This window comes from Camelus ferus, chromosome 5 (genome assembly GCF_009834535.1).
Source record: "Camelus ferus isolate YT-003-E chromosome 5, BCGSAC_Cfer_1.0, whole genome shotgun sequence".
NCBI classification, from domain to species: Eukaryota; Metazoa; Chordata; class Mammalia; order Artiodactyla; family Camelidae; genus Camelus; species Camelus ferus.
Genome location: NC_045700.1, coordinates 36004342 through 36020796, shown reverse-complemented (window position 1 = coordinate 36020796; position 16455 = coordinate 36004342). Strand labels below are relative to the sequence as shown.

General features: G+C 31.1%; 1 protein-coding gene across 21 annotated transcripts in view; it reads left to right on the top strand.

Moving 5' to 3' along the window:
* The window catches only part of BAZ2B (bromodomain adjacent to zinc finger domain 2B), a 290588-nt gene that overhangs the window by 104355 nt on the left and 169778 nt on the right, over positions 1–16455 (top strand). For 20 of the 21 annotated variants that reach the window (XM_032479524.1, XM_032479525.1, XM_032479541.1 and 17 more), the window contains one exon: positions 8443–8485. The exons of the other annotated variant lie outside the window; for it this stretch is intronic. The gene's annotated coding sequence lies outside the window, so the exon portion shown is untranslated. The remainder of the gene's footprint in view (positions 1–8442; positions 8486–16455) is intronic. 21 annotated transcript variants of the gene reach the window in all.

The window sequence follows — 16455 nt, the reverse complement described above, 5'->3', positions numbered from 1 at the left end:
AGATACCTTATGCATGTATCCCAAAATTCTGAAAGTGGGCCAGGACAATGTGGTCCCTTGTTGAAAGAATGAGACCAAATTTCTTTTATGATGAAATATTTAATAGTTCTCAGAAAAATAATATAGCAGTAATGATTACTTAATATCCCTAAGTATTCATAGCAAAGTTCTTTTAATAGAAAAGAATAAAATATATATTATCTGAAATCTAGTATTTACTAGTCATGGCAACGTTAGTTATTGTATCTAACTAAATATTTTTTTGATTGTATATTGTTAGATTGCTTAATTGCTTCACCAGTCTTCATAGCCATAATCTGAATATCAATCTTTGAAGGTTTGGAGTAGAATAGTTTCATTTAAGTCTTTTCAGCTATGATACATGAAACCTTTATAAAAACTATGAACTTATGTTTGTCTTGATCGCTTTCTTGTTCAAGTGAGGTGGTTTTTTAAAGGCAGTTTTATAAGTGGCAGATTATCTTTTGATTTAGTCTTTGTTGACAGGACTAAGATGGACTCTAATTTACATGAAAACTAAAATTTCCCCATAATTTATACTCAGATAATGTATTTTATTTTAGTTAAAATACATAAGGTAATGTATTTTATTTTAGGTAATTCCTAAAAGCTTCACCTTTCTATTGCTACAGTTTGAGTTGAATTCCCTAAAAAACTTACAGTTAGAGAAGTAAAATACAGCTAAAACAGCATATAATTTTTCTTAAATGAAGCCCTTCATTATATTACTTCACCAAGTGATTAGTTCATTTTTGGATATTGTGTATATTAGCCTCAAGAATGTTTCAACACCTGTTGACAGTGCTACCACTTTCTTCCTCTACTGGCTGGCCATTTATGGCTCTAAAGCAGAAACCCATGAACAAGTGAATAAAGATTTTGAGAAGCGCTAATTAGTGGTAAATGTTAGAAAAACATGCAGCTTTATATATAATTAAATTTTAAAAAATTCACCAAGTCAGATAGCCATTTGTGTTTTGTTTGCATGGTTTTTATTATCAGCAAAATTATGAAGTTGCTATCTGAGCTCTAGCTAAACTTCATGTAATAAGGCTTATGTTAATTATCTAAAAATTTTGTGAGTTAACCTATGGGAATTACAACTTATCTAGAGAAGTTTCAATCACACAGAATAGTAAGGACAAATTGCAAATGAAGAATATGATACATTTTGAGGGAATGACATCTTTTTGCAGTAAGGATAATGAAATTATTGACACATTTTAGTAATTTATGGAAATGTAATTTTATTTTATAAGGAATGTGAAATCATTGACAATACAAGAAGTGCTTTTTACACTATTTACAATAGCCAAGACATGGAAACAACCTAAATGCCCGTCAACAGATGACTGGATAAAGAAGTTGTAGTATATGTATACAATGGAATACTACTCAGCCATAAAAAAGAATAAAATAATGGCATTTGCAGCAACATGGATGGAGCTGGAGATTGTCATTCTAAGTGAAGTAGGCCAGAAAGACAAAGAAAAATACCGTGTATTACTCATATGTGGAATCAAAAAAAAAAAAAAAGACAGACAAACTTATTTACAAAACAGAGACAGACTCACAGACATAGAAAACAAACTTACGGTTACTGGGGGGTAAGGGTGTGGGAAGAGATAAATTGGGAGCTCGAGATTTGCAGATACTAACTAATATATATATATAAAATAGATAAACAGCAAGTTCATACTGTATAGCACAATATCTATACAGTAGATATGTATTCAATATCTTATAGTCAGTGTAAACTGACTATACTTCAATAAAAATATATATACAAATAAAAATGAACAAAAAGACAAGGGCTTTTAAAAAATATTTATTATTTATATTATTGAAGTATAATTGATTTACAATGTTGTGATAGTTTCAAGTGTACAGCAAAGTGACTTAGTTATACATATATATATTTTCCATTATAAGTTATTACAAGATATTGAATATAGTTCTCTATGCTGTACAGCAGGACCTTGTTACTTATCTATTTTATATCTAATAGTGCATATCTGATAATCACAAGCTCCTAATTCCTTCCCCACCCCCACTACCCCCTTGGTAACCATAAGTTTGTTTTCTATGTCCGTGAGTCTATTTCTGTCTTATTAGTAAGTTCATTTACATCACTTAAATTTTTTTAATTTAATTTTTTAATTTTTAAAATTTTACTTTTTTATTGACATTCAGTTGATTTACAATGTTGTGTTAGTTTTAGGTATACAGCAAAATGATTCATTTATACATAGATATTTATATACATATATAAATCTATTCTTTTTAAGATTCTTTTCCATTATAGGTTATTACAAGGCATTGAATATAGTTCCCTGTGTTATACAGTAGGCCCTTGTTTGTTATCTGTTTTATATATATAGTAGTGTTGTATATGTTAATCCCAGACTTCTAATTTATCCCTCCCCCACTTCCCCTATAAGTTTGTTTTCTGTGTCTGCAAGTCTGTTTCTTTTGTAAATAAATTCATTTGCATCTTTTTTTAGATTTCATATATAAGTGGTATCATATTGTACTTGTCTTTCTCTGTCTGACTTACTTCACTTAGTGTGATAATCTCTCCGTCCACCCATTTTGCTGCAGATGGCATCATTTAATTCTTTCCTATGGCTGACTGGTATTCCACTGTGTGTGTGTGTGTGTGTGTGTGTGTGTGTGTGTGTGTGTGTAACAACTTCTTTATCCAGTCATCTGTCGATGGACATTTAGATTGCTTCCATGTCTTGGCTACTGTCAGTGGCGCTGCTATGAACATTAGTGTGTATGTATCTTTTCGAATTAGAGATTTTGCAAGAAGTGTTTTTTTAAATGCCATCTGTTTATATTTGGTTTTACCTGAAGTGCTGTTTGTTTAGTAGAAGAGAGTAGTAGTTTGGAGAGGGTGACAAAAAATTAGAATCCTGGTAAATTTTCTCTTTAAGATTTTAAAGAGATTGTACATGCTTTTTTTGTTTTTGCTTTTGGTTTTCTTTATTACTTAAGGCAGTTGTCTTAAGGGGAAACTCACTTTAAGTTGTGATATGACAAAGTTTGGTGTTTTAAAGTGAGAAACTGTCATTTGCTTTATTTCTAGACTTTCTTGGGAGGCTGTAGAGTCAGCACTTTTTAGCTTTCTGGGTATCTCTAGTGTAGATAGTGGTTTACACTTCTGATTATTTCTAACAGCAGGTATTGAATTACAGTCATCCCTTGGTATGTGGGGTACGGAGGGATTGGATTAATGTACATGAATTAATGTGCAGTGTCATTGAAAGTACTACCTTAACAGCCTTTCTGAACATTAAGGGAAGAAGCATATCTTATATTTTATTGCATACCCTGCTTAGACTTGCAGTTGAAACTGAGGACAGAATGCATTCAGTGAGTACTATGCACCGAAAATACTGCTTGGAATTGGAACTATCCGTTCAAGCTGCCTATTTTTCTTCTTTTCTCTGCTTTTGATATCTTCCCCCCAATGAAATGAGGAAAACAACAGTTAGCTTGGCACCAACATAGTCACTGTACAGGTCAGGATATGATTTCTATCACTTTAAAGCTTTGGTGCTTATAGATAAAGTATCTAAATTGATTAGTGCTTTTCTTACTTGACACAACAGCTTAACAGAAGTTCTGTTAATGTTTTATAAGGTCTTCTATTTGTATGCCTGCTCTAGACTAGATGGCAGGCTTCTTTCATACATACCATGTTACATTCTTAGTTAAAACTCTTGTCTTGCTGTTAAAGCTTGCTCGTGTTTTTTCTTTAAAATATGATGAGAAAGGGAAAATAATTGATAACAAAAGATATTCCCAAGGATCAGGGCTATTAATATTGTTAATAAAATAAATTTCTTTTTTCTAAATTCTGTTGAGGTTTTAGTCATAATAGTGTGCAAATAAATGAAGTAAACCACTTCTACCCAGCTGATTTAAATTTAAATTTAAGGAGATTTAAAACTCAATTCTCCAAGACCAAGGACTATTCCCCTTTATACACACTATGATACCATTAGAATTCTGCAATAAAATGAATCTTCTTTTCCCCCCAACATAAACTTGAAGGTTGTTTGAAGATAAAATATTCCCCTCAAGATTTGGAGCAGTGTTCCTAAACTGAACATATCCAACCCAACACAGTAGAAGGGTTTTTTCCTATGTCTAAAAAAAATAGAGAAAGTAAATTTTCAGATATTTCTGGAGGATCATTTATACTTCGATCCTGGTATAGTTTTAGAAATGCCTACTTGCACTGTCTAGTGTTGTATAGCTACATGTGGATATTTAAATTAAAATTAATTAATATTTTAAAGTCAATTCCTTAGTCACACTAACTGTATTACAAGTACTCAATAGCCACATTTGGCTCTGGGCTAAGTATTGGACAGTGCAGATACTGAACATTTCCTTTATTGCGTAGTTTCATTGCACAGCTCTTGATAGAGTTGTCCCCTGATATCAGTGGAGGATTGATTCCAGGATCTGCCATGGATACCAAAACCGGTGGATGCTCAGACCCCTTACATAAAGTAGCTTCCTACAGTCAGTTCACTGTTATCTGTGGACTGTAGAACCCACATCCCACAGATATTGATGCTGTATCCCATTAGTAATAGGTCACATTTTCACCGGTTTCCCAGGTTTATAGTTCCCTATTATTTACAAGTATTCTTCCGCAAAAAAAGTATTGCTTATCAAAGCTTGTGATTTTTTCCTACTGAATAATTTCCCTCAGTAGTAGTAGTAGTAGTAGTAAGGATTTGAAATAGCTAGTTGATGCTAGAAGCGTGTTTTAGAGTTTTATAACGTTTTTATTAAACCATAAAAACATATGCCAAAATATGCATAGTTGTGATTCTCTAAGAAGGGAATGATAAAGACATGTCTACAAGATTGCAACACTAAAACAACCTACAGGTAACATATGGTTTGTGAGATTACTTTTCACATGTAAATTTTTAAAATAATTTTTAAATTATGCTCTTAAAAGAGCATAGAGCACAGAGAAAACATTAAACTGATATATAAATGAATGATTAAATATTTTAGTGACTTTTACTTCAAGTGAATTTTAGGATTAATTAGCATAGATTTCCATGTTCAATTTGAGTGAGGTGAGAAACAGTCAGTATAGATTTGCTATTCATTTATTCCTTTGAATATTTTCAATAAGCTATACTTGCTTTGTATATATTGAAACTTATGTAGGGTTGTAAAGTGAAGGATAAGACTTGAATATGCTGAAATTGATTACATAAGGAAAGACTTTTTCCCTTTGGGGACAGAGGAAGAAGAAAAATAGAGACAGTTACATTCTAATTACTGGAAACAGTCATATAATTGTATATCATGACTTAAGATTCTTTTCTCACACTTTAACATTGGTAGATGTTTTCTGAGGGTAGGTGTAGTTAAGATTTTCTCTGTTCATATTTGCTAAAATGGTGTCTTGTAGGGGAAAATACATAGTTGAATTACATTTACATAAAATGTAATATTACTTTTTATATGTATAATTTGAATATATTCCTCATTTCAAGATGATTTTAAAGAATTATCTTTTCCTTGTAAAAGCCACTTTGGATTGTTATGAGAAGCCCTTAGATTTGTCTGGCTTTAACCTCTAGTGTCATTTTAATTTCATGTATTTTTTTCCTCATGCATTTGCAAATATCCAGGAAATTATGTGTAAAAACTGCTACCATGATGAAAGAATTCCTTTACTAGGTTTTTATACCATGAGGTTTAGGACTTTAAATAAAGTATGCATTTTAAACTATGGGTTTGGTCTTAAATATCTTGCTTTTTTCCCTCAAAAAAAATAAATAAAATGGAACATTTATCTTTTTATTCAGTTATGAACAGTGTTTGAATGTAACTGTTTTTAAATATTGAATACCTTTTTAAATTGGACAGTTTTATAGAAATTATAATTGCTTCTTTCACAAGACTTTTAGTATTGACACTTTACCATCACAAGATTTTTTTTTTTTTTTTTTTTTGTATTGATTGAAATTGAGAGCATAATGCTGGGACAGAGTTCCTTGAAGGCAGGTCTTTGGATACAGAGAGTAATGTATTCCATCTATGTAGCCTTCTTCTAACCTGATTTAATCTGGTGGGAGCATGGGTAGTTTAGAGAAAGTAAGTTTCCAGTCATCTTCTCTGATCCCTCCATGTATCATTTAAAACTAACACATTCTCCTCCTTAGAAATCTTTCCTCTTTTGCTTTTAATCGGCGTATTTTTCATTTCTCTATTCCTTGGGCTTATATCAGAGCACTGTGCAATGTCCCTCTCTTGCTTCCCATGAGCCTTATGTATAGGTATCTCCCCAAATTCTGCTGAATAGTCTGTCCTTTCTGTGTATTCATTCCCTTGGTGAACTCATCCACTCTCTTGTCTTGAATCGTACTTTTTTGTATGACTGATTTTTAAATCTTGGACTATTCTAAATCCCAGTTTCTACCTGTTGTTGGGAAGCATCTCTATTTGAATAGCCGGTTGTAACACTGGGCTTACTTACTCTCCAAAATAAAAATCACTCCATGCTGCCACCTCAGATTTCTTTCATTGTGTCCCTGGTAATCTTTCATTCCCTGTTATCCTTCTCTAATTCTTAATTTAGCATGTTTGTTGTTTCTACATGTAAGATGATTCTTGGGTTTCCCATTCTCTTTGCAGTCCTCATCTTCATTATCCAGATTGTCATTGTACCACACCTGTAACTTAGCACACCCACTCTCACACCACCCACTGCCTTGCTTTTTTTTTTTTTTTTTTTTTTTTTTTTTTTTTTTGAGCTTCCCAGACTGTCTCTGCAGTGAACTTTCTAAAATACATACAGAGTTGTTACGGCATATTTTCCTTAAACAGATAGAAGTCATAAGCATTTCTATTTATATGTCCCTCTGAGTGGCTATAGTGCTAGATGCAGTAGGAAATCAGTAAGTAATTTTTCACTAATTCATTAAGCAGCTATCTCCTGAGTAGTTATTGGGTTCCAGCTATTATACTAGTGCTCCAGTGATCTTCTGTCATGGAGCTGGTGTCTGAAAATAGTCTCTGGTGGTAAGGAAAGCATTTCTGAGGAAGGGACACTTGTTATCAGACACGAATGAAGAGAGAAAGCCAGTCCTATAAAGATATGCGGAACAGTTGCTCCAGGCTGAGAGAACAGCAAGTGTCAAGGCCATTAGAAGAGGGACAAGTTTGGTATATTTATGGAATATCAAAAAGGTCATTATGACTGGAGCTTAGTAGAGAGACAGTGACAGGAGATGTGGTCAGGAGACCAGGTGACAGAGGGACTAATAGGCCATGGTAGGTATTATGGATTTTATTCTAAGTTATGGGAAAGCCATTGGACAGTTCTGAGTAGGAAGTGATGTGAGCTGATGTATTTGTTGTCTAGAATAGAAGTGGAGAGATTATAATAGTAGTGTGGGAGGGCAATATCTTGAACTAGTGAGGTTAAAAGCAGTAATGTTTTTGAATTAAGGGCAGAATGAGGAGGAATGGTTGGCAGGATGAATTGATGGGAGGCGTGAATTAAAAAAGGAACCAAGGAAAACTCAGTTCTGTGTGCTTGGACAAGTCGTGTCTCCTCTCCAACATCTATTTTTCCCTGAATGTATAATAAGAAATAACTCTTTCCCACTTCTGTGAAGGAATTGTTCTGAGGATCTGATGAAATAATCCATGAAATCTAATTATGAATCTTAAAACATTGTAAACATTGTATTAATTTTAACACTAAACATTTTAAAGCTTACCTTAAATCATACCTTGTTAAGAAATTTCTAAAAGCTTAGATTTGACAGGAATAAGAATTCTAAGCCATACATAGTTTAGAAAATAGTTTAACTTACAACTTCCCTTGGGTTTATGGTGTATAGTTCCTTTCCAATGATATTTTCAATCTTTAATAGTTTTGTTACCATTCATAAGGGTTAGCATGTGGCAATTTCTCCTACTTGGTAAGAAGAAAATCCATGTTCTAACCATAAGCTAAGCTACTAATCTAATCATAGAGGAAAAGGTATCTATAAACAATACCTGGCTGTCTTTTGTTTGTAATATATTTAAGACACTGTGATTGTCTTCTCAGTAAATGTTTGAAAACAAGTAAAACTAACCCAAATGTCCTATGTTTATTTACTAATATGTTATGTTAACCCTGGAGTGTTGCTGATTATAAACAAAATATAATTTACCACATTATAATAAATAATAACCTGTACATAAACTCCATGTGTTTTATGCTTATTTGTGTCATGCCAATTACAATTTTCCCGACAATATTAATTTAAATATGACTTACAGTATAAAGAAAGACTAGTACTCTAAACAAACTTCTTAGTTTCTGAAATGATTTACTCAAGTATGATTCAGCTGAATGCTATTTCTGTTTTCCTATTGCAGATTGCTCAATAGTGATGTCACAAGATTGACCACATTGATCACAGTAAGACCAAAATGATAATTAAGCTTTTAAGGATGTTTTGTTTTCTCTGAGAATGAGAATTAAGTTAGAAAATGTTTGTAATTTTAAATTGTTATTCTTCTGTTCAACAGCCAATTGAATATTTAATTTTAGTGAATCACATCTCACACTCTTGTTAGTTATTTAAATACTTCTTTAAATTATTTTAAAACATTTAAAATGAAAATTACACTTAATTTGTAACTGAAATATATGCCTAATTATGTTAACATATTTCAGTGTGAATCATAATCAGAACATTGTCTTTATTTAGTTTTTGATTTTACTAAAATATGGCACAAAACATTTAAGGTGACTCCATACTAGGAAAAAAATTACCAAAATAAAATTACTTGAGACTGTAATCACATATTAAAGAAAGACTGTGAAAACAGCCTTGAAAGAATTATTAGGCTTCTTGCTTAAATTTTTCATTGATATTTAAATGATTTATAAGGAGTCTTCCAAATATGGAGAGTTGTTGAAAAGGATAGTTCTCTTAAGAAACTGATACTTTTCCGCTTTAATTTTATTTGAAGTGTTAATTTCTACTGTGTATAAGGAAATATTACTTAAAGAAAAACTTTATCCAAGACTTTGATCCACATTATTAGAAAATCGTAACTAGTAAAATCTGATTTACAATAATGAGATTTTACAGCTTTTTTGAAAAATTCCTTTCAAATAGCAGAGAAAAAAATTGAGTAAATTATTTATTCAGTGAATCTGTTTCTTTAATTCTGTTTTAATTGTTCATCAAAAGCAGTAATTGTCAGAAATGCAAATCCATATATAGACAATCTTTATGTTTTAACATTTTTTCTTGGAAAACTGGTTCATTTGCTAAATTTACATTTTTCAGAGAGGCCAGAGAGAACTTTTATTATGTTTTTAAAGGCTTTATCATCATCATTGAGTCTACAATGTTTATGGCATATTTATTCATTTTCCTAAGGGAGCATTTTAGCTGGCCCTGATTTGTAGCTCGTTTCTTGCTTGTTTTTTTTAAAATCAGAACTTTATTGCCCTAACTGAATAGTTTACAACAAAATATTAACATATTTTTGTAGTAACCTTCTGTTTAGCTCTAGTGTTTTACAATAGGGAAGTTAAAATTAACATTGGATGAAAAAGTTTTTTTTTTTATTAAAAAATACTGACTCTCAGCATGTTTTTAGGGTAATATAAAGAGAACATTTAATTACAACTCCTCTAAATTCAAGAATTTCAGGAAGAGAGGTGGTGTTTAATATTATCGGATGTTAAGTTAAAGACTGAGAAGTATTCATTTGAGAGTTTCATAAGTGACTGATAATAGAAACTCTTTGTAATAATGTCAGGGTTGTGAAGCTTTCTCTAGCCCCTTGAGTCAAGAAGAGAGGGTAGAATTTCGACACTGACTCAGGCTGAGATATTGAGAGAGTAATTCAAGTGTTGACCATGGGACTGGAATAAAATGAGGCCAGAGAAGTGCTGATATATTCAGAGAAGATGGAGAGATTAAGGGACTAGTTAGAGGTAGACAAGCTGGTAAAATGAATGATAAAGAACTAAAAGAGTAAAATGTTGTGGTTAGAGAGGGTGATATTATAGATTGTTTCAGAGCTGAATCTGTAATATTTATATATTATTTAATATATACCTTATATATTTTTTTATTCAGAAATTTTCAGAATTTAGGAGAATTTCTGTTTTTACCCTCATGTTACATTTCACAGAAATGTCAAAATCTTCTAACTGATCTTTTTTCTTCCTGGCCATTGTCAATTCTATTCAAGCCTATGCCTCATCCTCAATTTAATTTTATTAAAACATTGCTCTTATTCTCTTGTTTCTGTACTTGAAGATGTTTAGTGACTTTCCATTTCTTATAAAATCAAATCTAGATTTTTGAACTTGGTATTCAAGACTCCTCCTCAGTTTGGCTCTAACATATTTCCCAGACAAATATCTTACTATTCACGAAGAACACTATACTCTACCCAATGTGGACTGCATACTCCACCTTGAATATACATTTTGTCACCATACTTAACACTCATGTCATTCCCTTTTCCTAGAATATTCTTTTTCTTTTTCAGGCTTTTTATTTCTCCTGATGAAATCAAACCTCCCTTCTAATGCCCTATACACATGTAATCATCTCTTTGAGGCCTTCCCTAATCATCCTAATTGAAAATGATTCCCTCTCCGGAGTAGTTTGGTAATGCTTAATTTCTATTATTCCTGTGTGACTGATAACATATATTTCTTTGTATTTTGCATATTTTAATATGTATTTTCAAATTGTACTCAGCAAATGAGTATTCAGGAAATGTTTGCTAGTAATCATAAGTTACCCTGGAAAGAGTTAAATTAATTAGTAGTCTTTAGTTTTCTTATATTAAAATTGAAACAAGGATAGTAATACATGAATATCTAAAATTGAACCACAGGAAGTAGGGTGGGTAGGAAAGAGCATAGGTTTTAGAACCAGAAAGACTTCAAGTACTGATGCTGCCGTATACTGTGTATGCGACCTTCGGCAAGTCAGCCTCTTTGTGCCTCAGTGTCTGCACCTGTAAAATGATATATGCATATATCTTAAAGATTGTTAAAAATGTTAATTAACTTTCTTCCCTCTTACTTGTTTAATTTAATGATTTGCTTCTTTATAGATATGGGATGGGGTAGGACATCAACTATACAGGTCAGGGATATATCCAAATTTACCTCACTCACACATTGTGATCCTTTCATCTATAAGTTTTAATATATGGATCCTCCAAACAGCATTTATAGGTACTATAAAGAATAACTCATAGACTTGTTTCTTTTTAAATCTCCCCAAATCCTCTATCTTGTTTGGGAGTATTTATACAGTTTTACTTACATGTAGTTTTGTTTATATGTAATTTTATTAATACAACGGCTTATATTTTATTTTACATATTCTTTTAAAACATTTTGCTACTTATTTAGTAACCTGTTACAAAGCAACTTTTTAAATAATTGAAGTGGCTTTTTCTGTTTTATTAAAATTGCTTTTTTTCCCTTGGTAATTTTATTGTGAATGTTATTTAAATTTTATAGAGATTAATCTCTTCCAGTAGAAATATTTAACTTAAAGATTGAAATTTAGAAGGAATTACTATATAATTTTACAATGTACACACTATTAGAAATATTGGTGTTAGGTAGTAAATTTTAAGTGTCAGTTAGGTACCTACCACAGATAAGATATAACCAAGCATGGCAATGACTGATAGTTATAACCTAACATCAATTTTCCCCCACTACTAAATTTTTCCCAGCCTATCAATACCTGGAGTAAAAATACCACTTCCAGTCTCTCTTACAACTAAATGTGGTCTTGTAACTAAGTTTTGGCTAAAGACACATAAGCAGAAGTATTGTACGCAAGTTGTATCCTTAAAGAAAGGGTTGCAGTGAGGGGAAACCATAAACTATGAATGGGTAAAACAATAAGATGGAAAGTCCCTGGTAACTTTAGGATATTACCCTGCCCATAGTGATCTGTCCTACATTGGACTGCTTTGACTTGACAGAGATAAGCTTCTATCTTGTAAGCCACTGTGTTTTGGTCTGTTAGTCATGGCCAGAATTAATCTTGATTACATCAAGATAATTTGACGAAGTTTATGCCGTTGTTTAAATGTCTTTGATTTGTTTACATTTTGTTTATTTTTCTTGAACTCTATTATCACTTAAAAAATTTTTTTTATTGATTTACAGTGTTAGTTCCAGATATACAGCAAAGTGATTTGGTTATACATATACATACATACATATTTTTTCTTTTCATATTCTTTACCATTATATGTTATTACAAGAAATTGAATATAGTTCCCTGTGCTATACAGTAGGTCCTTGTTGTCACTTTTTGATGGCTTGAATTTTAGGAGAAGAACAGAAAAGGGAATGATTCACTCACTCTGTCTAGGATTAAAACCTTTAAAGACAAGGGAGGCATCTAGGCTAGATTTTTGAGGTATGAATTAGAAGAGAATCCAGAAAGAGGAAGCAGGCGTATAGATTGGAAAGAATGTATGTTCAGGGACATGAAAATATTTTAGTCCAATATTGTTGAAGTGTAAAATATGGGAAGTAAATGAGCCTAAAAGTCAGATCTTGTAGGAATTTACAAACCAAGAAGTTTAGGAAGTGGTAAGTGCCTAGTAAAATTACTTTTAATTAATCATTTTAATATGGTTTTTCCATTAAATATTTTTAAAATAAATTATTTTTAAACAAATGTTTAGGAAGAACGAAACAAAAAATATTGTCTTATAATCCATTCACACTGAATATCTTTCCATTTATTCAGGTTGTCTTTAATAATAATTTTTTGTACCAGTGCTTTGAGGTTTTTAGTGTCTAGGTCTTTTACCTCCTTGATTAAGTTATTCCTAGGTATTTTATTCTTTTGGATGCTATTGTACATGGAATTATTTTCTTAATTTCCTTTTTAGATCGTTCACTGTTGGTATATAGAAACACAGCTGATTGTGTTTGTGTACATGTGTGTGTTGATTAGGTACTCTACTGAATTCGTTTATCAGTGCTAATAGTATTTTTTTTAATTTGGGGGATTTTTCTATCTTTTGGATCATGTTAACTGAAAATAGAGATAGCTTACTTCTTTTCTAATTTGGATGTCTTTTATTTCTTTTTCTTGGTTCTGGCTTTGGCTAGAACTTTCAGTGGTGAAAGCGAGCATTCTTTTCTTCGTTCTGATTTAGGCGGAAAGCTTTTGATCTTTCACCATGTGGTATGACATTAGCTGTGGGTTTTCCAGTATGTCCTTCTCATGTTGAGAAGGTTCCCCTACATTACTAGTTTTCTGAGTTTTTTTAAATTATGAAAGATTGGTGGATTTTGTCAAATATTTTTGCTTTGTTGGTTGAGATACTCATGATTTTCCCTGCTTTGTTCTAATGTGGTGTGTTACATTGATTGATTTTCTTATATTGAACAATCTATTCATTCTTAAAACTTACTTGCCTTCTCAAATAAGCCTTTTCTTATGTTCCCAAATTGAATAAAATATCAGTTCTTTCATTGTGCTATTCTCTAGGATGGAGAAACTTGACTTTGCTTTTGTTACTTCATTTAATTGCTGTTTATAATTTATTTCCTCACATCATTTTTAATATTTTAAAAACCTCAAACTTTTTTTATAATAATGTATAATCTTATGGATCTCTTTAGTAAGTGTAATCTCTAATCAGTTTCTGATTAGAGATACATAAGTTGATTTTCAGTAAAAATACTCTATTGATCAGTACATAAAAAATATAATATAATAATATAATATCATCATCTGAATTTTATCTTTGATAATTTTTAATGTATAAAGACTTTTTTTCTACTTTGCAAAAGACACAAGTTTATTTTATTTTGAATTACATAAGACATACTTTATCAATTAAGCCAGGCATCTCTGCATAAGCACCTGAAAGTCTTTTTTTTAAACTGATAAAAATGTGTAACATAAAAATTTATCATCTTAACCACTTCTGATAGTATAATTCAGTAGTGTTAAGTACATTCACACTGTTGTGCAACCAGGCTCCAGAGCTTTTTCATTTTGCAGAACTGAAACTCTATACACATGAAAGAACTCCCAAGACTCCCTGCGTCCAGCCATTGGTAACCACCACTCTACTTGCTGTTTCTTTTAATTTGATTACTTGAAATGTCTCATATTAGTGGGATCATACAAAATTTTTTGTTTTCTGACTGGCTTATTTCACTTAGTATAATGTATCAAGGTTCATCCATATTGTAGGGTGTCAGAATTTCCTTTTTTTTTTTTTTTTAAAGCTGAATTATATTCCATTATATGTATATACCACATTTTCTTTATCCATTCATCCTCCAGTGGACACTTAAGTTGCTTCCAATTCTTCACTGTTGTGATAGCAACATTTTGAAATGACATTTTAATTAGATTCATTAAGCATAGATTTAAATGTAACAGTATCACAACTGTTTAAAAAGTTCAAAATTACTTTCACTTGCTAATGTTTGAAGTTCTTACAGTATCAGCAAGTGCAGTAGTTTAATTTTATAATTTTTGTCCTAATTCAGAAAAAAAGATAATTGCATCCAGTTTGGCTTTTCATTTAAAGAGAATTATCATTACAGTTTTTCCTCTTTACATTAGTTTTTGAAATAATAAAGACATCTCAATATGCTGTATAAGAACTCTGATGAGATGAATGCAACTGGGATTTGGTGAAAATCTTCTTGTGGTGATTTTACTGATTATCAGTTTATGTTCTCATTGGCTTTCATTTCTCTATTAATGTGCCTCATGCTTCTATTTTTTAACAAATTTAAAAATGTAAAAAAGCATCAAAACCATCATGGCAACTCTACCAGTGTTCAGGTGTGTGTGATATAAGACTGAGCATCATGAGCATTCTTGACCATTGTCACTCATTACCACACATGATACACATTTAAGGTTCTCAGCTTATTCTTTTTTGCTTACTGAGAAAGTTATTTTCTTTATTATTAAAAATAGGTATTTAAGCTAACTATTACCTCATTTAAAAATATGAACACTGTGAAACAATTTATGAAACTCCTTGAGTAGTTTCAATTTACACTATTCAATTGTAAGCTCTTTGTGGACAAAACTGTTTTATTCACATATGACTGTTCATAGTGTTGGAGCTTAAGTCCTCAAACTTGTTTCCAGTATGTGTTGGATTGAGTAGATTTCTAAATGTGTATGCATAGTTATTTGCTAATGTATTCAGCAAATCTGTATATAATTTTACCCATACTGTGATCCAGTTACTTTCTATTAATTTTTCTTTTTAAAAGCACCATTTAAAGAGGGATTAATATGTGAGGACTTCAGGGACCAAACCAATTATCAAATCACTATAGAAGCAATAACTACTAGACTGCTGCCACATTTAGATCATTGCCACACAGTTATCATCAGCATTGGCTAAAGAATCTATTGGACAGTTGCAGTAACTCCAGACCACTTTAATATGGATTTCACTTGGAGAGGTGGAAAAAGAATTGATTTTATTTTAGTTAAATGTTAATAATGAAAAAAGAATAGTCGTATCTTTGAAGACAGTTGAGTTCATTATTATCTGAAGTTATACTTGCATTTTTATAAGTAACACTCTATTTCTAATCCATTTTCTTTGTCTATTTTAAGTATTGTATTGTGATCATTTTTGCATGTTGAATGTTGGACTTATTAGGCAAAATAAAAGAAGTTTATTATCAGTGATTATACTCTTCAAATAAAATAAAGGCATACTTTAATAAGAAAGACATCATCTTAGAGATCAAAATCTATGAGTGCATAGAAATATTTTTCCCCAAGAATAAAAATTTACTACACTGTAACATGTAGAGCACCTGCCAATTTAATTATATCTTTAGTTGACTATAATGTTAAGTACTGAGAAATTATAATAGTAATACGCTCCGATGTGCTGTTTTAATTATTTATTATAAGCATACGTAATGGAAGAGACAACACAAGTTACTAGAAGTTGAGTTCCCTCTTTTGTATGTTTCTTAAATTTAAGTAATTTCCTGAAAAAACTTAAATTGTAACTTAATATAAAAATTATTTTTAGAGTGCAAATTATTTCAGAATATTTTTTTAATTGTAATTTGATGTTTAGGAAAAAACTGTCTTATTTTATTTGACACATACTTCTGGAAGCATACTTCAGAAATACTCCATATATTTTAATTCATGACTTTGGAGTAAATATAAGGTTTTTTTCTTGAAATTATGAGTAATCATTGTACAAAATAGTATGAAATATGAATAAAATTTAATTTGATTATGGCATCTCTTTTTAAAGAAACTTTCTAGGAATACTTTCTGCTTTAACCAAAGTTTATATCCATTACATTTTTTAGAACATCAGAGTTCATCTCCCCTTTGAAATGGTAAATAATGA